At 37.0% G+C, this 23108-nt stretch overlaps 1 protein-coding gene across 2 annotated transcripts in view; it reads right to left on the bottom strand.

The window, feature by feature from the left end:
• LOC150105354 (uncharacterized) overlaps positions 1-20095 on the bottom strand; it is a 129340-nt gene extending 109245 nt beyond the window's left edge. The window contains exon 1 of one of the 2 annotated variants that reach the window (XM_090394090.1): positions 20006-20095. The gene's annotated coding sequence lies outside the window, so the exon portion shown is untranslated. Of the gene's footprint in view, positions 1-19883; positions 19912-20005 lie in introns of those variants that run through there. The other variant, XM_090394091.1, reaches the window with a different exon arrangement.
• Between the last annotated feature and the right edge of the window lie 3013 nt (positions 20096-23108).

Raw genomic sequence — 23108 nt, 5'->3', positions numbered from 1 at the left:
ATAAAAGGCTAGCATATTGCTAAAACAAGAGCGCCCTTTCACAAATCCATGTTGACTCTCACAGATAACATTATCCTCATCTGATAACATAACCTCATTGAACAATTCCACTATGTCCTGTGCATCAGTCACTCTATTCCCATTTTTATCCCACAATATCATTCTTCCACAGTCATTTCTCCTCCTACTGGCCACATAGCTAAAAAATTCCCTAGGATTTTCTTTGGATCTTAGGGCCAATCTCCTCTCATATTCCAGTTTCGCTTTCCTTACCACACTAGTCACTCTTCTGGCCTGTGTCTTATATTCTTCATGCATCTTCTCTTCACCTGTCTCCTTATATCTCTTCCATGGCCTCTTTTTCGCATGCAATTCCTGTTTAATATTGTTTGTCATCCACTTTACTCCAAATTGTGTCCTCTTCTTCACTCGTGGTATACAACTTACCATTGCTGCTAACAAATATTCTTTCACAATTTCCCACGCACTAATGATATCCCGGCCTTCCAAATCCTCCCTCCGTGAAACTTCCCGAAGTTGACGTCTAAGACTATTATAATCACCTGCATTATAATTCCACATAAGTTCCTGTCTCTTTGATACTCCTGCATGTCTATTCATTTTCCAAGTCAAAACCATATGGTCACTCTCTCTCTAACTGGTGGGAGAGATGTCAACTCAGTTATTATCAACTCTTCTGATGCTATAACCAAATCCAAAACTCTTGAACCTCTTGTTCCCTCTGTTACATGTTGCCTAAGACATTTGTCCTTCAAGAATTCTAGAAATTCCATTCCCCTATTGCTACATGCATCTTCCCCTCTCCAATTTATACTACTGTAGTTAAAATCATCCATAACAATCATTCTTCTTGCACTTGCCAAACTTAGCTGTCTAAACATCTCCAGGTCCCGATCCTCTGTGCTCCTGGGTCTGTAGCAACACCCCACTAAATATCCTGTCTTGCCTACCTTTACCTCACACCATACGCTCTCAAAATCATTTGTCTCACTTCCTTCCAAAGCCTCCGCTCTTAGAGGACATACGTCATCACTTATCATAAGCAGTACCCCACCACCACGCTTTCCCCTCCTATCCTGATGAAAAATGCTATACCCAGCGACTTCTATTCCTGTTGTTATATCCCCTTCTGTCAACCACGTCTCAGTGATCACAATAATTTTTGGCCAGGCTGATGCTATCTGCGCCACCAATTCCTCTCCCTTATTCCGGATACTCCTGGCATTAGTATAAAACATATAAATGCCATTGTTTCTATACCCAGCATTATCCCTTCTAGACTCCACTGGGCTCAGTGTTACCTGACATCGTCTTCTTTCTCCCAAGTGTCCATTCCCACAAGAGGCCACCCCTGCTATCATCCTCCCTGGGACACACACTGACTCATTCAGAACAGCAATCACTCCAGATACCTATGCACTTCCTCATTCAAATGTAAATGGTCTCTCGTACACAATTCCACTCTTTCCTCAAACGCACTCCAAGCATCCACATATACCAGTCCTCTCTTGTCAAACATTCTCGCTATTATGCCATTCAATATCATCGCTCTGATTGAAATATTGAAAAGTGTTGGAGACAGAGGGTATCCCTGTCTTGCTCCTTGGTTTATAATTGTTTTTCAGACAACTTTTCATTTATTTTTATTTCATTATCTTTGTATATATTCAATATTGTATGTAGTAAAATATCAGGTATATTTATTCTTTGTAATATATCAAACAGTATACAGGGTGTTCGGGATAAATTTGACATATTTATAATTAATTATATTTTTCCGTAAGTTACATGTATTAACACACACTTCTCTTCATTTAAAAGTTTGGACCCTTCTTCATTCATATACAAGATGTCAGAAAGGATGGATAGCTGGAACCCACCTGAATCATGGAAGAGAATAACTTGTATCATGATGATTCGTGCCCGCCATCAAAATAAGGATATTACGACTGCTGCCCAATGCTCCCTGAATACAGTAAAAACAATCAGGCATGAACTAGAGACTTGCAATGGTGACTACGAGGATGTAGCAAGAAGAAAGATCCCTAGCAGACGATCTGATTGCGTTCGTACAGCAGAATTCCTCGCAAATCTGCAGGAACAGGTGTTGAAGAACCCTGGCATTGGAATTCGGGCTTTGTTCGTGGAGTTGCTAACTGTAGTCAAGCCCTGGATAACAAGGGTAGCCAATGGTAGGCCGTATGTATGGCAGCAGGATTCGGCCCCTTGCCACACCTCTGGGAAAAGTCAAAAATGGTTGTCTGAAAATTTCTACGACTTCACCAGTCCAAACTCCCCAGACCTTAACCCCATGGATTATTTTGTATGGGGCGCAGTTGAAAAAGACACCAATCGCACTTCCAGTAATACAAAAGCCCAGTTAATGGATAAAATTAAAACAGTTTTTGCGGCCCTTCCCAGGGAGACTGTAGCATCAGCTTGTTCGAGGTTCCGAAGCAGAATTGAAGCTGTGATCGATGCTAATGGTGGTTATTTTGAGTAAATCTTGTTGATAGTATTGTAATTAACTCTGCCTGTAATGTTTTTTTGTCAATTCATTAAATTTAATAGATACAAAGAAGATTTTCTTTTTCCTTACGAAACTGTCAAATTTATCCCGAACACCCTGTATATCTTTTTACTTTGTCAAATGCTTTTTTGTAATCTCTAAACAAAAGACGAGTTTCCAAATTAAATTCTCTTCTTTTTTCTATAAGTAGTTTTAAACAGAAAGCTGCATCCTTTTCTAAATCCATTTAGACATTCTAATAATCTTTTTTCACTGTATATTTTTAGTTTTTCATTAAGTATTCTGCTATATATTTTGTAGCATGTATTCAATCAACTAATACCTCTGTAGTTAGCAGGTTTTGTTTTATCCCCTTTTTTAAATATAGGTATTACTATGCTTATATTCCATTTTACTGGTATTTGTCCATTTGTATATATTTTATTTAAAAATTTTAATAATCTCTGATGAAATTTTTTTCCAGTGAATTTATACAGTTCGGAGTTTATCCCATCTTCTGCTGATTTGCCATTTTTTATTTTATTTAGGTTGTCCTTTAATTCTTTCATTGTTATCATATCATTTAAGGTATTTTGTAAGTTTCTGGTGTAATTATTTTTGAAGCCAGTATTATCTGCCCAAAGATCTGTAAAGTAATCCAAGAATTCTTTTACATCTATTTCACAATTTATATTTGCAGTTTCTTTTCTATCTGCATGTGTTTTAGTATTTTGTACGCACTGGGTCTTATTTTATATATGTCATTTTCTAGATATGATACAAATTCTTCCCAGTTTTCTCTGTGTCTCTTTCTGGTTTCTCTTTTGGCTATTGCTCGTCTTTTTTTATATTCAATTTCATCTTCTTGTTTTTTGATACTTAACCATCTTTTAAAAGTCAGCTTTTTATTTTCAATTATTGTTTTTATTTCATTGTCCCATATATGTAATTTTTTATTTTTATGATATTTTTTGTATGTTCTTCCTAGACTTTCATATGCTGCTGATGCGATAATTTCTTTTATATTATTCCATTCTTTCTCAATGTCTTCATTTTCTTGTATTTTTTCTAAGTAGTTATTAATCCTCTGTTGCTATAAATTTCTTATACTTGAATCATTTAGTAGTCTTACTTTGTAATTAGATTTTGTTTCTCTAGTTTGTTTATTTTTTTGTAATTTTTATAGTCAGTTTGATGGAAATCTTAGTTTTGCCTGTACTAAATAGTGATCTGTGTCAATTTCTAGCCCTCTTCTAACTTTAACGTCTAGGAAGAGGTTTGCTGCTTTTTCATTTGCTATAAAGTAGTCTATTATTGATTTTTGTCCTCTTGCACACCACGTATATTTATGTATATTTTTATGTTTGTAAAATATATTCATTATTTTTGAATTATTATATATTGTATAATCAATGAGTCGCTTTCCATTTTTGTTTACTGTTGGTTCTCCAAATTTTTTTCATTCCTATTCTGGCATTAAGATCTCTGGTTATATGGTCTGTTTTATTTAATTTTTCATATATTCCTTGTAACTGTGTAAAAGTAATCATTTTCTTCTTCTTCTCCTTCTTCAGGGGCATACATTCCAACAACTGTTAAATTTTCTTTATTTAATTTTAATCACACTTCTAATATTCTTTCATTTCAGTATGTATATAATGAGTTATTTTTGCTTTAATTGATTTATAGATCCAAATCATTACACCAGCGTTTGCATGTATTTGTTTGTCCAATCCACTATATATGATATTGTAGTTAGCTGTCTCTTTTGTTCCTTTAAGTTTCTTTTTTGTTTCTGTAAGAACTGCAATTTCTATATTTTCATCCTTTAAAATTTTATGTAATTCTTCTTTTTTATGTGCTATGCTTCTAATGTTCCATGTAGCATATTTCACCATGTTTTTCTTTTTCCAAAGTTCTTTAACCTTTTCCATTTGGGGTCATTTCCCATGTTTTCTGCCTGGTTTGGATTTTGTTGAGACTTGAAAGTAATATGTGTTTCCCTAAGTCAAGTGACTAGCATGATGATAGGTATCCTAGTGGTGGGGCTGAACTAGGTTTGCCTTTTTTAGTAGATAGTGGAAACTACAGTTTGAGAGGAAAGAGTCACCCCCCCCCCCCCTCACCCTCGGATTGCTCAAATAGCACTAGGGAGGAAGGAGTAAGAAGTAAGCGAGAGTAGAGGGAAAGAAGAGCAGAAGACCAGTCTCCAGATATGATATACCAAGTGTATATTGTACGAAGTAAGATCAGGTCTAGCTGATATCTGGTTTGCAATGCCCGTACTCACCAATGTAAGCCCCCGAGAAAACAAACAAATATATTTTGGGAACATTTGGAGAAAAGAGCAAAGCTAATAATAATGGCAAATACCTGTTGGACTTCTGCTCAAGACATGAAATGGTTATTACTAACACAATGTTCCAACATAAAAATGTGCACAAATTCACATGGAGAGAAGAAGCAAGGAATAAGAAAAGTATCACTGACTATGTTTTGGTTGATAGTGATGTTTTCTCAGTGGTGCAGGACACTAGAATGTACAGAGGACTTGAAATTGGAAGTGATCACCATTTAGTATTGAGAAGGATAAACTTGAATTTCATACTGAAAAGAAGATCATGTAAGAAAGTTTTGAAGTAAATAAAAGTTGAGCAGCTCTGAGATGTGAACTGTAGGCTAAAATACACAAACACTATTCAAGATAAAATGAGAGTTTGAGAACAGGAACCAAACTTAGGAGATTCAGTGGCAAATCCTGAAGAAAACATTGATTCAGCCAGAGAAATATGTGATTAGGTTGTCTGCAGGATAGAAAAATCAGAACTCCATGGTGGACACATGAAGTTAAAGAGGCAGTGAAGGAAAAGAAGAAAGCATATCAAAAGTTCCTGGTAAATAAATCAGCTTGTGCTCTTAGAGAACACAGAGACAAATGTAATAAGAAAGATAAACACTGTGTAAAACTAGCTAAACAAGTCAAGGGAAGACTGGTGATTACAGAGAAAATAAATAAAGAATGTGGCAAGATATTCTGGAGGTTGTTGAAGAAGCTCAGAATTGGAGGAAAGAGTGCTGTAAAAGGAATTATAGATGATAAAGGTGACATCAAAAAATGGAGAAAAAGATACCTTGATGTATGGAGTAACTACTTCGAAAAATAGCTCAATGAAACAGTCAGTGACAGCACAGTGGTAAAAAACACTCAACAGGCATGCAATCAGGAATACATTTCCATAAAGTACAAAAAGCCTGAAATGTGGAAAGGCAGCTGGAGTAGATGATATTTGACCAGAATTGCTCAAGTATGAAGGCACAAATGTCTTACAGTGACTGCACTGCATAGTTCAGAAGGCACAGACAGAGACACAAATTCCAAATGAATGGAGTCAAGTCCTCATAGTACACCATATATAAAAAGGGAAATAAAACTAAATGTGAAAATTACAGAAGTATTTCCCTACTGAGAGTTCCTGGTAAGATTTATGCAAGTATACTTGAGAAACAGTTGAGAGATTGTGAAAGGGAAGTTTGGTGAAGAACAAGCTGGATTCAGGCCAAACAGAGGCTGTCAGGACCAGATTTTCACTTTACGACAAATAGTTGAGAAATCATGGGAATATAACAAAGATCCATATATAAGCTTTGTAGATCTGGAGAATCCATATGACAGAGTGACAAGGGAAAAGCTATTCAAAATGCTAGTCGTATGGTGCAATAGGGCATTATATCAAGCAATACTTATTCTTTATGAGTTATAAGTCTGCAGTTAGAACTGAAGGAAGTACAGAAAGATGGTTTAATGTTAAATATGGTGTCAGAGAAAGATGTACATTATCCCCTCTGTTATTCATTATCCATATGGATCACATTATGAAGGAAAGTGATATTAAATCTGATATCAAAATTGGAGATGTTAATCTCAGCTCTTCACTTTATGTGGATGATGTTATACTTCTAAATCTGGTATACGTCTGCAAGATTCCCTGACTAAATTGAATAGCTGTTGTAATAAATATAAAATGAAGGTCAGGAATAACAACGCAAACACAATGAAAATAGGCAGAAGCATTGAAAATATCAACTGCATTGTGAATGGAGAGCTAAAGAACAAGTAAAACATTTCAGCATGATTTTTAGTGAAGATGGTAAATTAAAATATGGAAATAGACAACAGAATCAACAAAACTGGTATGCTAGGAAGTCAACTGAATAAATTTATATGGTACAAGAGCAAAATTAGTCAAAACACTAATCAAGTGGATTACTTATGCATCTGAGTAACTGGGTTAGAAATAAACACTTGACCAAAGACTAGAGACTGCAGATATGAGAGTCCTCAGAAAGATTAGGACATGAACAGATGACATCAATGGCAATATCATAATAAAAATAAGGATATTAGTAAAGAACTTAACATTGTTAGTATCCAAGGAATGTGTTAGTAGAACTAATCTCAGGTGGTATGGTCAGTTAAACAGAATGGGAGACGAAACATTAGCAAAACAAGTGTTCTCTGCCAGGTTGGCAGAGAAAAAGACCCAGAGGAAGATCAAGATATAGGTGAATTGAAACAGTAAAAAGTGCCTTAGAAGACAGAAGTATAACATCTGATAATGTTATACTTCTTGTCTTGATTGGTAACAGATTATTTTGGAGGAAAATTGTAGATAGGAAGTTAAATTATTATTATTATTCAGGTCTCCATGGAGTCAAAAGACTCATTGTGGAAGGTCCTTCCTAGGAAACAAAAAGTCTATCATACCACTCCTTGAACTCAATAACCGTTCTTGCTCTCACCACTATATCAGGCAATGCATTAAACTACTCCTCAACCTCTTGCTCACAGCTTCCTTTTGCAACTTCCAGGGAAAGCCCTTGTCATCGCTCGTTTTCCATCTCTCAACAGTTTAAAAGTCTCAATCATAACACCTCTCCTTCTACCTACCAAACTCTGCAGTCCACATTCCCTCAACCGATCCTCATAACTAACATTGTACAGTGCTGATACCACCTTTGTTATAGAAGATTGTTATATGAGGGTCTTATACAATGGAATGACAACTCTTATCTCTGCAGGTCAGAGTCCTTCTCAGTATTGCAGCAATCCTCTGGGTTACCTTCACCACCTTCGCAATATGTCTCCTGAATTTCAGTTTTCTATCAATCATCACCCCCCCCCAGATCTCGTTTTCCCCTAATTCCTCCAGTACAGCTCCTCCAATCGGGTATGCAGCCTCCCATTGATGTATCCCAAACTTCAAGACTACATTTTGCTGCATTAAACCGACACCTCCATTCATTTGCCCATCTGTCTAGTTTATTCAAACTCTCTTGCAGGGCTGCCGCATCTGCACTATTACTAATAACCCTTCCCAGCTTCACATCATCTGCAAACAACCTATCCCCCTGCAATCCATTGAAAATGTCATTGATATTATACAGTACTCAGCCCTGTGGGACCCCACTTGTAACCTTCTGCTTCCTTGATATTGCTCTACCATACACAACTCTCTGATACCTATCAGACAGTCAATCTTGAATCCAGTTGACTAACTCAACATCTAAACCCTTGTGCTGCAACTTAAATATCAGCTCATCATGTGGCACCTTGTCAAATGCCTTTGCAAAATCCAAAAATAAAAATGGTAGTATATGCCTTTCCCTCATCAACTGCTTGCCACTTTATTATAAAAGGCAATCATATTACTAAAGCAAGAGCATCCCTTAACAAATCCATGTTGACTCTCACAGGTAACATCACCCTCATCTGCCCAATGCTGTATATAGTCCCTCATCAATTTCTTCAGAATCTTTATAACTACTGATGAAACACAAACTGGCCTATAGTTAGATGCATTCAGTCTGCTACCGCCCTTATGCAATGGCACTATCTTACCTTCCTTCCATTCCTTGGCTACCTTTCCCACAGCCAGACTTTAATTGAAAAGCCAGGTTAACAGAGCTGTCAGTTCCTTAGCACATTCTCTCAAAACCCATGGTGAAATACCATCCAATCCCAGCTATACTGACATCCAGGGTACTTAGTATTTGGAACACACTCTTCTCTTGCACCTCTAAACCTTGAACCTGCCCTATCACTCCAGTATTAAAATTTACTTCTCCTGGATGAAATATTCCAATAAAGTGTTCATTGAATAACTCCACTATATCCTCTGCATCAGTCATTCTATTCCCATTTTTATCCCACAATGTCATTCTTCTACAATCACTTCTCCTTCTGGCCATATAGCTAAAAAATTCCCTAGGATTATCTTTAGATCTTAGTGCCAGTCTCTTCTCATATTCCAGTTTTGCCTTCCTTATAAGTCACTCTCCTGGCCTGAGTCTTATATTCTTCATGCATCTGTTCTCCACCTCACATCGCTTCCATAACCTCTTGTTCACCTCCAGTTCCTGTTTGACATCCACTTTACACCAAAATGTGTTTTATTCTTCACTCGTGGAATACAGCTTACTATTGCTGTCAACAAATATTCCTTCAATTTCTCATGCACTAATAATATCTCAGCCTTCCAATTCTACCCTTCATGGAACTGCCCCAAGTTGATATCTAAGACTATTATAATCACCTACCTTATAATTCCACATCCATTCCCTTTTTTTTTTTGATACTCCTACATGTCTATTCATCTTCCAAATCAGAACTACATGGTCACTCTCGGCAACGAGGGAGAGAGATGTCATCTCAGTAATTATCATCTCTTCTGATGCTATGACCAAATCCCAAACTCTTAAACCTCTAGTTCCCTCTATTACATTGCCTAAGACATCGCTCAAGAATTCCAGAAATTCCACTCCCTTATTACTACAGCAATCCCTCAATTAGTGCGCCTAATGCATTCTGCAAAACAGGCGCATTAATCGAAAATGCACTAATCGAATATAATAACCTAAGGGAAAATGTATAATTAGTTAATCAGATTTCATTTTTGAACCTTAATTTTTTTATAAAAGAATTAAGGTATGTCTCAGAGCCTAGTTAAAGGAAAACCATGAAGCTGAAAGACAATAAAACATATTCAGAATATAAATTTTATTATTCTACTTCTTAACGAAGAATTGAGCTGACGTAGTTTGGCAGACATTTTGTTTCTTTTTTTCATACAGCTGACGATATGGCCCTATTGCCTCTTCTACTCTTCTGAAAATTTTACTGCTTCTCTCTTCATCAGGGTCAGCCTCTAAGCATTGCTGCTTAAAAACTTCGATTGTACGAAAAATATTTTCCAATTGTTTCTGTGAAATCTCTTTTGGCTGATTATCAGTGGTTAAATTTTCTTCATATTCTTCAGGATCTTCCCGCTGTTCATCTAAATTTACTCACTTCTTTAGAATGAGATTTAATTAACTCTTGGACATAATCATTGAATGGGTAAAAGAAATGAAGTACGAATTGGTCGCCAATACGCGAAATCACGTGCTTTATAGGTAAAATTTTCCAACTGTTATACAAGCAAAATAGTTACCACTTTAAAAACTACAATTATCATAAAAGAGAAGTTAATTTTCCGATGTTCCATAAATAATAAACAACTCATCCCACAATATGGATCGATTACCCTATTATCGGAATGGATTCTCCTTTTTGTGACATGCACAAAAGTGTCGAGGGACCTCAAATCGGTGGGCGTACTACAGCACACGACATAAATTTTGGCAGTAAAAATTTGGAACATAGTGTACATGGTAGTAGTGTAGTATGCCATTAAAAATAACTTTATAAAATGCTTTAAATCGGTAACTAAATTATTTTAATTCTGGTGAGTGATTTTTTTAAAATAGTTCATCATCATCATCAAATTCCTGCCATGTACCCTCAAGGGGTGTACAGGATATGATAGTACTACATGAAAAAAATTACATCGTTACTAACTTTCTATCTACAATTTTCCTCCAAATCAGTCTGTTAGTTGTCAAGACTCCAACATTATCAGATCTAATATTTCTATCGTCTAAGGCACTTTGTACTGTATCAATCCACCAATATCTTGGTCTTCCTCTGGGTTGTTTTGCTGCCAACCTGGCAGAGAACACTTGTTTTGCTAATCTTCCTTCGCCCATTCTGTTTAAGTGACCATACCACTGAGATTAGCTCTGCTAACGCATTCCTGGATGTTGACAATGTCAAGTACTTTCCTAATATCGTCGTTTTTAATATGATATTGCCATTGACACACCTATAATCTTTCTCAGGACTCTCATATCTGCAGTCTCTAGTCTTTGGTCAAGTGTTTTACTTCTGACCCAGCTCTCAGATCCATAAGTTAAAACAGGTTTGAACACTACTCTGTATACAGCTAATTTAGTGTTCCGACTAATTTCTCTCTTATTCCATATGAATTTATTTAATTGACTTCCTACTATACCAGCTTTGTTGATTCTGTTGTCTATTTCCATATTTAATTTACCATCTTCACTAAAAATCGTGCCCAACTAGCTGAAATGTTTTACTTGTTCAACAAGTTCCTCGTTCACAACACAGTTGACATTTTCAACAATTCTACCTATTTTCATTGTCTTTGTCTTTTTAATACTGACCTTCATACCATATCTATTACAACAGTTATTCAATTTTGTCAGGGAATCTTGCAAACTTATAGCAGATTTATTCAGAAGTATAACATCGTCCGCATAAAGCAAAGAGCTGACATTAACATCTCCAATTCTGATATCATGTTTAATACCGCTTTCCTTCATAATGTGATCCATATAGATAATGAATAACAGAGGGGATAATGTACATCCTTGTCTCACACCAGATTTAACATTAAACCATCTCCCTGTACTTCCTTCAATTCTAACTGCTGACTAACAACTCAAATACAGACTAAGTATTGCTTGATATAATGCCCCACTGACACCATATAACTGCAGTGTATTGAATAGCTTCTCTCTTTGCACCTTGTCATATGCCTTTTCCAAATCGACAAAACTTAAATACAGATCGTTGTTATATTCCCATGCTTTCTCGACTATTTGTTGTAAAGTGAAGATCTGATCCTGACAGCCTATATTTGGTCTGAATCCAGCTTGTTCTTCACCAAGCTTTTCTTCCACAATTCTTCTCAACCGTTTCTCAAGTATACTTGCATAGATCTTGCAAGGAACACTCACCTCTGTAATTCTCACATTCAGTTTTATTTCCCTTTTTATATATGGGTACTATGAGAGCTCTACTCCAATCATCGGGAATTCGTCCCTGTATCCAGGCTTTCTGAACTATGCAGTGCAGCCACTGAAAGACTTTTATACCACTATACTTCAGCATTTCTGGTCGAATATCATCTACCCCTGCTGCCTTTTCACATTTCAAGCCTTTGTTGGCTTTTTCTACTTCAAGTATGGATATGCATTCCTGACTGCATGCCTGGTCAGTGTTTTTTACCACTGTGCTGTCATCACTGCTTGTTTCATTTAGCAATTGTTCTTCAAAGTAATTACTCCATACTTCAAGGATAACTTTCTCGCACGTTTTCATGTCACCTTTATCATCTCTAACTCCTTTTACACTCTTTCCTCCATTCCTAAGCTTCTTCAACAACCTCCAGAATATTTTGCCACCTTCTTGATATTTATTTAGTATATTCTTGCCAAAGTCCACCCATGACTTTTGTTTAGCTAGTTTTACAGACTATTTAGCTTTCTTAAATTTGTCTCTGTATTCTCTAAGAGCACAAGCTGACTTATTTGACAGAAACTTTTGATATGCTTTCTTCTTTTCCTTCACTGCCTCTTTAACTTCCTGTGTCCACCAAGGAGTTCTGATTTTTTTATCCTTGCAGACAACCTCACCACATGCCTCTCTGGCAGAATAAATCAATGTTTTCTTCAGAGTTTGCCACTGAATCTCCAAGGTTTGATTCCTGTTCTCAAACTCTTTCAATTTTTCTTCAATAATCTTTGTGTATTTTAGTCTACAGTTCACATCTGAGAGCTGATCAACTTTTATTCGCTTTAAAACTTTCCTAAATGTTATTCTTTTCAATATGAAATTCAATTTTATCCTGCTCAAGACTAAATAGTGATCACTTCCAATTTCAAATCCTCTATACATTCTGGTGTCCTACACCAGGGAGAAAACATCACTATCAACAATAACATAGTCAATGAGACTTTTCTTATTTCTTGCCTCTTCTCTCCATGTGAATTTGTGCACATTTTTATGTTGGAACATGGTGTTAGTAATAACCAGTCCATGTCCTGAGCAGAAATCCAACAGATATTTGCCATTATTATTAGCTTTGCTCTTTTCTCCAAAATAGTTTAAAATAGTTAGCCATAAAAAATGTATAGATAGAAAATTTTTAAAATCTGTATTTTTAAGATGTATATACGTGCACATCGAATTTAGGTATCGAAAAAAAATGACTCACTAATCGAGGGATTACTGTACATTCATTTTCCTCTTCCCAACTTATACTGCTATAGTTAAAATCTCCCATAACAATCATTCTTCTTAAACTTGCCAAACTGAACTGCCTAAATATCTCCTGCTCTCCATCCTCTGTGCTCCTTGGCTTGTGGCAACATCCCACTAAATATCCTGTCTTGTCCTACCTTTTGAAAGCACCATATGCTTTCAAAACCATTAGTGTCACTGACTTCCAAATCCTCCACTCTTAGAGGACATAAGTCATCATTCTCATAAGTAGTGCTCCACCACCATGTTTTCCCTTCCTATCCTACCGAAAAATGCTGTACCCTGCTACTTCTATTCCTGTTATTATATCATCTTCCATCAACCTCGTCTCAGAGATCACAATAATCTTTGGCCAAGCTGATGCAATCAATGCCACCGATTCATCTCCTTTATCTGGGATACTCCTGGCATCAGTATAAAGCATAAAAATGTCACTGCTTCTATTACCTATCATTATCACCTCCAGACTCCACAGGACTCGGGTGTTACTTGATGTCATCCCACTTCTCCCAAGCACCCATTCCCACAAAAGGCCACCACTGCTACCATCCACCATGGGAATTCTAGTTTCCCTGCATTGATGCACCGAATCATTAAAAAACAGCAATCTCTCCAGATACCTACGTCCTTCCTCATTCAAGTGCAAGCAGTCTCTTGCATTCAGCTCCTTTCTGTCATCAAATACCCTCTAAGCATCCACATATTCCAATAATCTCTTCTGACACATTCTGGCTGTTATGCTATTCATTATTACTGCTCTTATGCTCAGCTCATCATTATCGTACCTGGGTCACACCCACTATCTTTCCTCTGTGTTTTCTCTTTTGTACAACCTCAAGCATGAATCTCTGATCTCTGGCCACCCAATTTACACAGCCTCTCAAGTCATTCGTGCCCACCATCACAATGACCTCATCCATCCATGCTTTCACCCCATTTAATTGCCATAGCCACACTTTCATTCCTCCAAGCAATCACTCCTCTGGCATCCTATCTTGCACATCACGGATCAAGTCTCCATATATCATACCTCTTACCACTCTGTTCCTTGATTGCTCATCTGCATTCCTCACTCTCTCCTTTAACCCTTTCTCTCTGTTTTCCCCTACTTGCCTGTTATCCTGGCATCACTCTATCCCTGGTTCCAGCACTTCCCTTGCATTCTTCTCATTCCCTCTCTCCAACTGTTTCCATTCTCTCCTCTATCATTCCCATAACTCTCTCTCATTCCCTGTCTTCTACTGTTTTACTATTCTCTTCTCTTCCATCATTCTCATAACTCTCTCTCATTCCCTTCTCTTCTACTGTTTTTCTATTCTCTTCTCTTCCATCGTTCTCATGACTCTCTCTCATTCCCTTCTCTTCTACTGTTTTTCTATTCTCTCCTCTTCCATCGTTCTCATGACTCTCTCTCAATTCCATCTCTTCTACTGTTTTTCTATTCTCTCCTCTTCCATCGTTCTCATGACTCTCTCTCAATTCCATCTCTACTGTTTTTCTATTCTCTCCTCTTCCATCGTTCTCATGACTCTCTCTCAATTCTCTCTTCTATTCTCTCCTCTTCCATCATTCTCATAACTCTCTCATTCCCTCTCTCCTACTGTTTTTCTATTCTCTCCTCTTCCATCACTCTCATAACTCTCTCATTCCCTCTCGTCTACTGTTCTCTCCTCTTCCATCATACTCATAGCTCTCTCATTCCCTCTTCTACTGTTTTGCCATTCTCTCTTCTTCTATCATTCCCATAACTCTCTCTCATTCCCTTCTCTTCTACTGTTTTTCTATTCTCTTCTCTTCCATCGTTCTCATGACTCTCTCTCATTCCCTTCTCTTCTACTGTTTTTCTATTCTCTCCTCTTCCATCGTTCTCATGACTCTCTCTCAATTCCATCTCTTCTACTGTTTTTCTATTCTCTCCTCTTCCATCGTTCTCATGACTCTCTCTCAATTCCATCTCTACTGTTTTTCTATTCTCTCCTCTTCCATCGTTCTCATGACTCTCTCTCAATTCTCTCTTCTATTCTCTCCTCTTCCATCATTCTCATAACTCTCTCATTCCCTCTCTCCTACTGTTTTTCTATTCTCTCCTCTTCCATCACTCTCATAACTCTCTCATTCCCTCTCGTCTACTGTTCTCTCCTCTTCCATCATACTCATAGCTCTCTCATTCCCTCTTCTACTGTTTTGCCATTCTCTCTTCTTCTATCATTCCCATAACTCTCTCTCATTCCCTCTTGTCTACTGTTCTTCTCTCCTCTTCCATCATACTCATAGCTCTCTCATTCCCTCTTCTACTGTTTTGCCATTCTCTCTTCTTCTATCATTCCCATAACTCTCTCTCATTTCCTCTCTACTACTGTTTTTCCATTCTCTCCTCTCATTCAGCATCCTAAAGATTTTTGATGGGATTTAAATCAGGTCTTCTAGGCAGACGATTATTTCAAAGTTAACAGAATGCTCCTGTTTAACAAAGCAGTAGCCTGCCTGGACCGGTAAGACAAACAGTTGTCTTGCTGGTAGATGCTATCTCCATTGGGATGCATGATAGACAAATGGGTATCAATGGTTGCCCATGAGTTTCACATATTGGGATGCATTGATTTGTAGGTACATGTACCAAAGGTCCCAAAGATGACCAACTGAAGACACCCCAGGCCATCACTGGGCCACCACCAGCTTGTACAGTTCTGACCTGACATGCATGATCCATGGCTTCAGGGGGGATGGTGCCGTATCTTCAGTCTCCCATCAATGCTATGAAGTTTAAATCACAAATCATCACTCTAGGCTACACGTTGTCATTTTTCAATCGTCCAGTTTCAACGTTCTTTAGCTCAGACAAGGCATTCAAGCCCAGTCATGCCATCAGAAGTGGGGGCTCTTGTAGGTAGGCCTTAAGTTGAGATGAAGTGAACACTATGGTTCTTGCACTGACTTTCTGGCTGGAACCCTAATTCAGATGGGAGGTGATTTGAGATAACATATGGCTTCTATCTCTCCGTACAATGCGAGTCAGATGGCAAAGTCCACAATCATTCAGGCTGGTCACCTTTTAGAGTTTGTTTAGATGCTTGCTTTTTTTTGCTGGTGTTTTCATGTTCCCGGAACACTCTTGAAATTGTCGTACGAGAAAATCCAAGTTCATTCACAATTTCGGAGATTGGGTGACCCATTCATCGGGCACCTATGATATGTCCTCTATCATATGCATCTAAATCCTGCACCTTTCCCATTATGCTTCTCATGACGAATGCTTGAGAAAGCCAACAATGACATCTAAGTATAACCAGTTTTAGCCATGCATGCATGCAAATGCAGGAGTTGTGATATAGAATTTGTGGGCTTTGCCATCTGACTCACATTGTAAGGAGAGATAGAAGCCATATGTTATCTCAAATCTCCTATCCCTAATTCAATGGCACTTCAGTATAGTAGAGGTGTTTAATGAGCAGTTCATTAAAGTATTCTATTCCATCCTTGTGAATGTAACATAATGCAGAACTTGAGACAGTGGGAATGGGAGAGCAACCACTGATGGTGATTGAGCAGGAAGTTCAGCTAAGCTAACGCCTTTTTATTCCCGTATATACGGGAGTAGGCGAGGCCATTTAGCCCTATCTAACTTTTGGAGACTGAGTGGGCAGTTCAATCTCCACTGCTACCCAATCAGAGACAGATGGCCCAAGGCTATCACTAATTAAGCGGTACGCAGTGAAGAGAGACGGCTCAAATCTGCCGCCATCTCGTGGTCTCTAACCCTAACACAATATATTTAATGTCTGAAATAATGTGGGTTCTACGGTCGATTTTCTTGAATTTACAGGACGAAAAACCCGAGTTTCCGGGAGGAAAAACCTGCTTGCCCGTGCCAGAGATCGACTAACTCGGGAACCGGTCGAAAAAAGGCTTAGAAAAATTTCCTCTAGTCGCCGACTAGACTCGAAACCAAGACTTCCTTCGTGTGGCCAAGCGCGGTGGTGTGCAAACGCCACATCCACTGAGCTACACAGGCTCCATGAGGAATTGAGTAAACTTGATGTCAACAAGACCACAGGACTTGATGGTATGTCACTACGTGCCTTGGGAGAATGTTTAACAGAGTTAACAACAGCTTTAAACTAACATTTTTAACATGGATCTTATATTAGCCCAAGTTCCAAAGGAGTGGAAAGGTGGCAAACTGTTCTGCTTCATTAAGAGATCATAAGACTAAGTTAGTGAGGACAAGGAATTAGAACTAGGGTGATAATAGTAGAATTCGCTTTAATGAGCAGTATGGGTGTGTTAAAGGATGATTGTGTTTTAGCAATCTGCTTACGTATTATAACAAGGTGATGAATACACTGGAAAAGTGGGATGCACACGCAGTAGTCTATTTAGATTTTGCAAGGGATTTCGACAGACTGCCAAATGACAAACTAGTAGTTAAATTAGAACATATGGGGTTGAACAGTAGATTAGATTGTTGGATTGGCAATTGACTGCCTGATAGGGTATCAACAGGTTGTGTTGAGGAGGAGTAATATCCCATAAATGGAAAGTCACTAGTGGCATGTCCTAGGGGTCTGTTTTGAGGCCACTGTTGTTTAATTTGTATGTAAATAACATTGGAAAGGGCTTAAATGGTGATACACAGCTGTTTGCAGATGATGCAAAGTGGGAGAAGTTATTAGAAGTAGAACAGATGTAGCTTTGCAAGATGACCTAAATAGACTGAATGGGCTAGAATGTGTGAGAATGTCAGTTTGATGTAGTGAAGTGTAAAGTTTTAAAATTTGGGAAGCAAAAATGGGATGCAGAATATAGTGTAGTGGATTGGTGGAGAAGATGAAAGGTCTGGGGGTGTTGGTGAATAGGGACTTTAAATTTCATGGACATTTTGCTAAAATTGTGATGACAACACAGCAGATTACGGGAACGATGTGGAGGACATTGACCTGTAGAAGTAAGGATGCTTTGATTCCAGTGTACAAGGTTTTGATCAGGTGACATATGGCTTACCAGACTTGATCACCTGGTTCTCAGAAGGATAATGAGATGTTAAAGAGGATTCAGAGATAATTGACTAAGTTGATTTCTGGCCTCTGGAATACAAGGACAGATTGAAAGAATGCAAATTACAGAGCGTAGTGGACAGAAGGAAGGAAGATGGAAGACATCAAGACATAAGTTGATAAAGGATAATTACCAAATTAATATGGATGACTTTTTCATAGAATATCTGGAGACGTGGAGAACAAGAGACCATCTCTGGAAGCTACATAAGGTGTGGTGAGTGCAGGGACAGTGAATACATTTCAATCAAAGTATGATGAACTGTGCATGTGAGAATGGGACCTCCCACCCTGAGTCTCTTGACACCATGGAGGAGTGTTGTTAATAATAATAATAAACATAATGAATGGAGAAAAGGAAAGGGAGACAAAAGGGAGTAAAACTGGGCAAGAAGGTATGGAAAGAAAAGAATGGGGGGGGGCGGACAATGGCGTATTTAGGTATAGACTTGGGCCTAGAGCGGCAAATTTTAAGGGGTGGCGGAAATTTCCGGGCTCTCATTTTTGTAATTATATTTATATCACAAATTTATGATATAAATAGGTTATGCACGTAAATCAACATGTTCATTAAATATGGGGGTGGCAGCACTTTTCTGCGGGCCTAGAGGAAGGAAATACCTAAATATGTCACTGGAGGGGGGGGGGGAGTATGAAGATAATGGAGAAATGTTGTGGCATTAGTACTTATTTGCAACATACTTTTAGTATTTTGTCTAATTTAAGAAATGAAAAGCTAGGACCATGAACTCACTGGCAGCCTGTTGCCATGGTAACTAGTTTGAAGTTAGTTTACAAAACTTGGAACACTTGTAAACCAATAATACATTTTTAGAGTAGTGCAATCTTTTGTTATAAATCATTTATGTCTCATGTTATAGAAGCAAAACACGGGGATATACACTATTCAATTAAAACAAAAAAATATATACATAAAAAAACCTCAGACTTCTTAACAACTACCCATGCAAAGCACAATAGCTAAAATACAGTCTGATGAAACTGTTTGCTATTTAGTAATTTAACAAAACTTTATGGAGTCCCTTTCACCTCACATTTAAATAAAGAGATTTTTTATATCCAATATCTGAGAAATATAAAATAACATGTTAAAGGAACATACCAAGTCTTTCAAGCAATTTAACACAACAATGAAATATCTGCTGAAATATAAGAGCTACAACAGTATCACCTTCTTTAAACGACATTTGATTAACTGAACTGAGGACATGAAATGCACCACATGCGTGGATATCTAGTTATCATTAGTTGCAAATTAGGTATACATAAAGGGGGGGGGGGGGAATATGAGAAGTATGTAGGTATACCGTGAAATGTTAATGGTTCTCTCGCAATGAGTCTTGGGCTCGAGGGAGATACCGCATAATAAGTAATCACACATTCTCAATAGTTGGCCCTAATACCTCGATGTTTAAATAGTAGGCGTGCAGAATGAAACCAGGGACAGAATAAAAACCAATGTACTGACACTTATCCTCTCGAATCCTTTAGGTACATCAGGTCAACACAGGCATTTGCGTTTCTACTTGTCGCAACAACGGACTTTATGTTCTACTTTTCTATTTCGGTAATGGTGCAAGTGGACCTGGTACTAAAGCAACGGTAATTCTAAAAGCATTTTATCTTTATTCAGAGGAAATGAATATTGTTCAAAATAAATGTTTTTCAATCAGTAAACAACATAAAAGGGTCCGTAATAAGAAAAAAAGGTATCAACTATTATGTATCAACAATTAATTACATAATTTCAGTATTTAGTATTCATTTATAATACTTGTGAGAAATCACCATTCCAATAAAACGCAATGTTCAACTCGCCATATAAACTACTCACGGTAAAAACCTAAGTTCGTAATTTCTTTTCTTTACACCTTAAGAAAAGACTGCATGAATATTCTATCATGATTTCGCTCAAAAACAAACACTTAAAATCAAAATATTTGCCCTACCACTTACCTGCAGCAACAAACATCATACATACATCAATGATTAATAACAAACACAGAAAGCTGCTATAGCCTCATGCTGCACACTACATCGGTACTGCCAACATGACGTCATATTACTTCATCTAACCTGCCACCTGGTGATTTTAGTTAGCTGCGATAATTATAAGAGTCCACCCAAAGATTATTCAATAAATAAATACTGTAATGTTAAATGGAACTTGATTTGAGTTTATAAAATGAATAATTACTTTATCACACTTTTGATTGACTGAATTTTATTTCATTACTTTTACTGATAATAGTTGACAGCAACTGAAAACTGTTTTCTCTGAAAATGCTTGATTTCCATTTGAACTTTGTATTTACTACTGTAATTTCTTTATTGCAAACCTCCTCTGTAAGCCATATAAGTATGCATGTAAATAAATAAATAAAGAATCAAAAGACTTCGGGGATGCAAATTTATACAAATTAAGTGGATATTAAATCCAGCATTATTTCAAAGCCGAATATAGAAACTATTGAAATCTGACCAAAGAGCTTATGGGAACACCCTCGCTGATATTTACGCGTTGCCCTAGCCAGACCTTATAGGAGATATGATCGCTTCCCAAGCGTCCATACATTCCCCTCCTATTGGTCCATACTGAAAAGATTTCACTCGTCTGAAGCCAGTGGTGCATCCAGGAGGGGAAAGGGCTTGTTCCCCCCCCCCCCCCCCCCAAAAAAAAAGAAAAAGGGAAAAATGCTAGAAAATTTTTCAAAAATCTTTTCCTAATTAAAATTCTTTTTTTTATTTATGTTGTATCGTTTCTTCTATTTTTATACTACTTATGAATCAGTGGTCACATAAGGTGGGAATACCCTAGAGTTTTCATTAGACAGATTGCCTAAGGCCTTCGGGAATCACTGCTGCTGTGAACGCAAGCTGAACGAATGCTCGGGCTGACCGAGTACCTACTTCGTTGCCCGAGCCCGAACAGAGATCACAGGTGTCATGTATTGGCGATCACTGCAGATGCTCAGTCATAGGAAGGGCCGCATTTCCCATTAGGCACAAGATGGGGCCTCACTCTCTAGGGGGTGGGGCCTCATTTTAAAACCTTACTCCTCACAAAGAACAATAAAAAAACAGTTATAGTTGCAAAACAAAATACTTATTTTTAAATATTAAATTCATAATATAAAAACTAGAGGCTGCTGAAAAATTTGTGAGGCTTCCTGCTTCCATTTGAAATACATTGTTCTTTCCTTAGAATATAAAACTAACAGGAACTCTGTATTCAATAAAATTCATGTATGTAAGCGTACTATTTCTTTGCTGGACGTATATACACGCCCAACAAACCTGAATAATATTCTGTCCACCTGTTGAAAGAACATGAATAAGAAGTGCAGTTTGACCATGTCCATTAGAAGGGGAAATAATCCTTCACGCTGAAAAGAACACTTAACTACATTACCTGGCATATGTAGTAGCTACGTTCTGTGGCCTACAGCAAGAAACGCAGTTGCTTGCCGTTTGCTCGGTAACCGGAATTTAAGTTATATCAGACTAAATACCTATGAGTTATATTCATTTTGCTGCTTGTTTTTATCGTATAATTATAGTTTTTAATGCCAACGCAAAATAAGAAATCCTTTCATACTTTCTTCACTTCATATTGTATCACTTTGGAAGATCAATGTCACTATCAGTTTTTTTGCTAATTATTTTAATCGCCAATACATTTTAAAATTATCCAAGAACCTGATTGAAGATAACTATTTTTGTCAAACAATTATTTTATAAATTCATGAAAATCCGAATCTAAAAATGAATACAGCCTCCATCTGTTCCAAATTAAGTTTTCTTTTTTATTCATAATCTTAGTTCGAAGGTTAGTTATCATGCGTAAATCTGGAATCATATCATGTAGTGCATAATTTTTATAGCGTAATCTGTTGGTTTTTGCATTTCAACTTTCTTGGTTCCCCCCCTAATCACTCACTGCAAATCAAAATAAACGACAGTTATGAAGTCATCTGTTATGTACATATTTTCGGCTAATTTCGATATTATGCGGCAGTTTTGAAGTAGCGATATTTTCCCTACAGTTTATCTTTGAAACATGTGCATGCGTCAAAATGAAATTTTATTTCCAAAATTTTCATAACAGAATTAATTCGCCTTTAATGGCTAACTCCCCCCCCCTCCCAAAATTATCGCACGCACACACACACACAAATACTGCTAGATAACATGTGTGCACTTTTTTTGTTGTTTGAATTCGTTATTTTTCCAAAGTACTGTTGAAGTTTTAAGCAAAAGAAAAAGGCGTAGAATCTCTGATAAAATACCATTGCATATAAATTAAAAAGACTCACAATCAGAAACTGAGTAATGCAGTTTAACACCATTTGTTGTTCATAAAAAAAATAAAAAAATAAAAAAATCGTTCCTAAAATTGAAATGCGCGACCCGTATAATCTTATTTTGCAAGGAAAGGAAGCAAAATATCATATTTATTTCAATAAATGTTATTTAAAACATATAAATATTTGACATAATATTTCCAATGCAAACAAACATTTTGATTATTTATTTTCGCACATGTGAAATTCGTTTTTATTTGGGAAGAGACACAATAAGTAAATTGTGCAGCAAAGAAGGGTCAATCCAAGAAATACAGTGCACATAACTACAATAATCCGTTAACAGCAGGGGGAGAGAATTGCATTTTAACAGATAGAATGCTGTTGAAGTTTCATCAGCCTTCTGCCTTTTTATTAGGTCAAAGAGATTTTGAGTGTATTTTCGAACAGATATATTCAACATAACATAGCCAGTTTTGTTGTAAAAAGTGCCGCATTTGAAGAAATATTAGTGGCATAAAAAATAAAATAGCAAAATTCATAATGCTTCATAATAACTTGATCATTTTGATAATGCCAAAACAAGACACATCTGTAGAAATCTATTATTATTATTATTATTATTATTATTATTAGAGTCCTTTTAATTATGTATTCTATAAAGATATACTTAATAAATTTGTATTTTTTGTGTTTTTAAATAAATAAACTAGTTTCATTTTGTCACAGATGGTTTTCGCTGGACTACCTGGTCT

Source organism: Typopeltis vanoorti, chromosome 6 (genome assembly GCF_054136105.1).
Source record: "Typopeltis vanoorti isolate ZY-2024b chromosome 6, IOZ_Tvanoo_1.0, whole genome shotgun sequence".
NCBI classification, from domain to species: Eukaryota; Metazoa; Arthropoda; class Arachnida; order Uropygi; family Thelyphonidae; genus Typopeltis; species Typopeltis vanoorti.
This window is presented reverse-complemented; position numbering and strand designations above follow the sequence as displayed.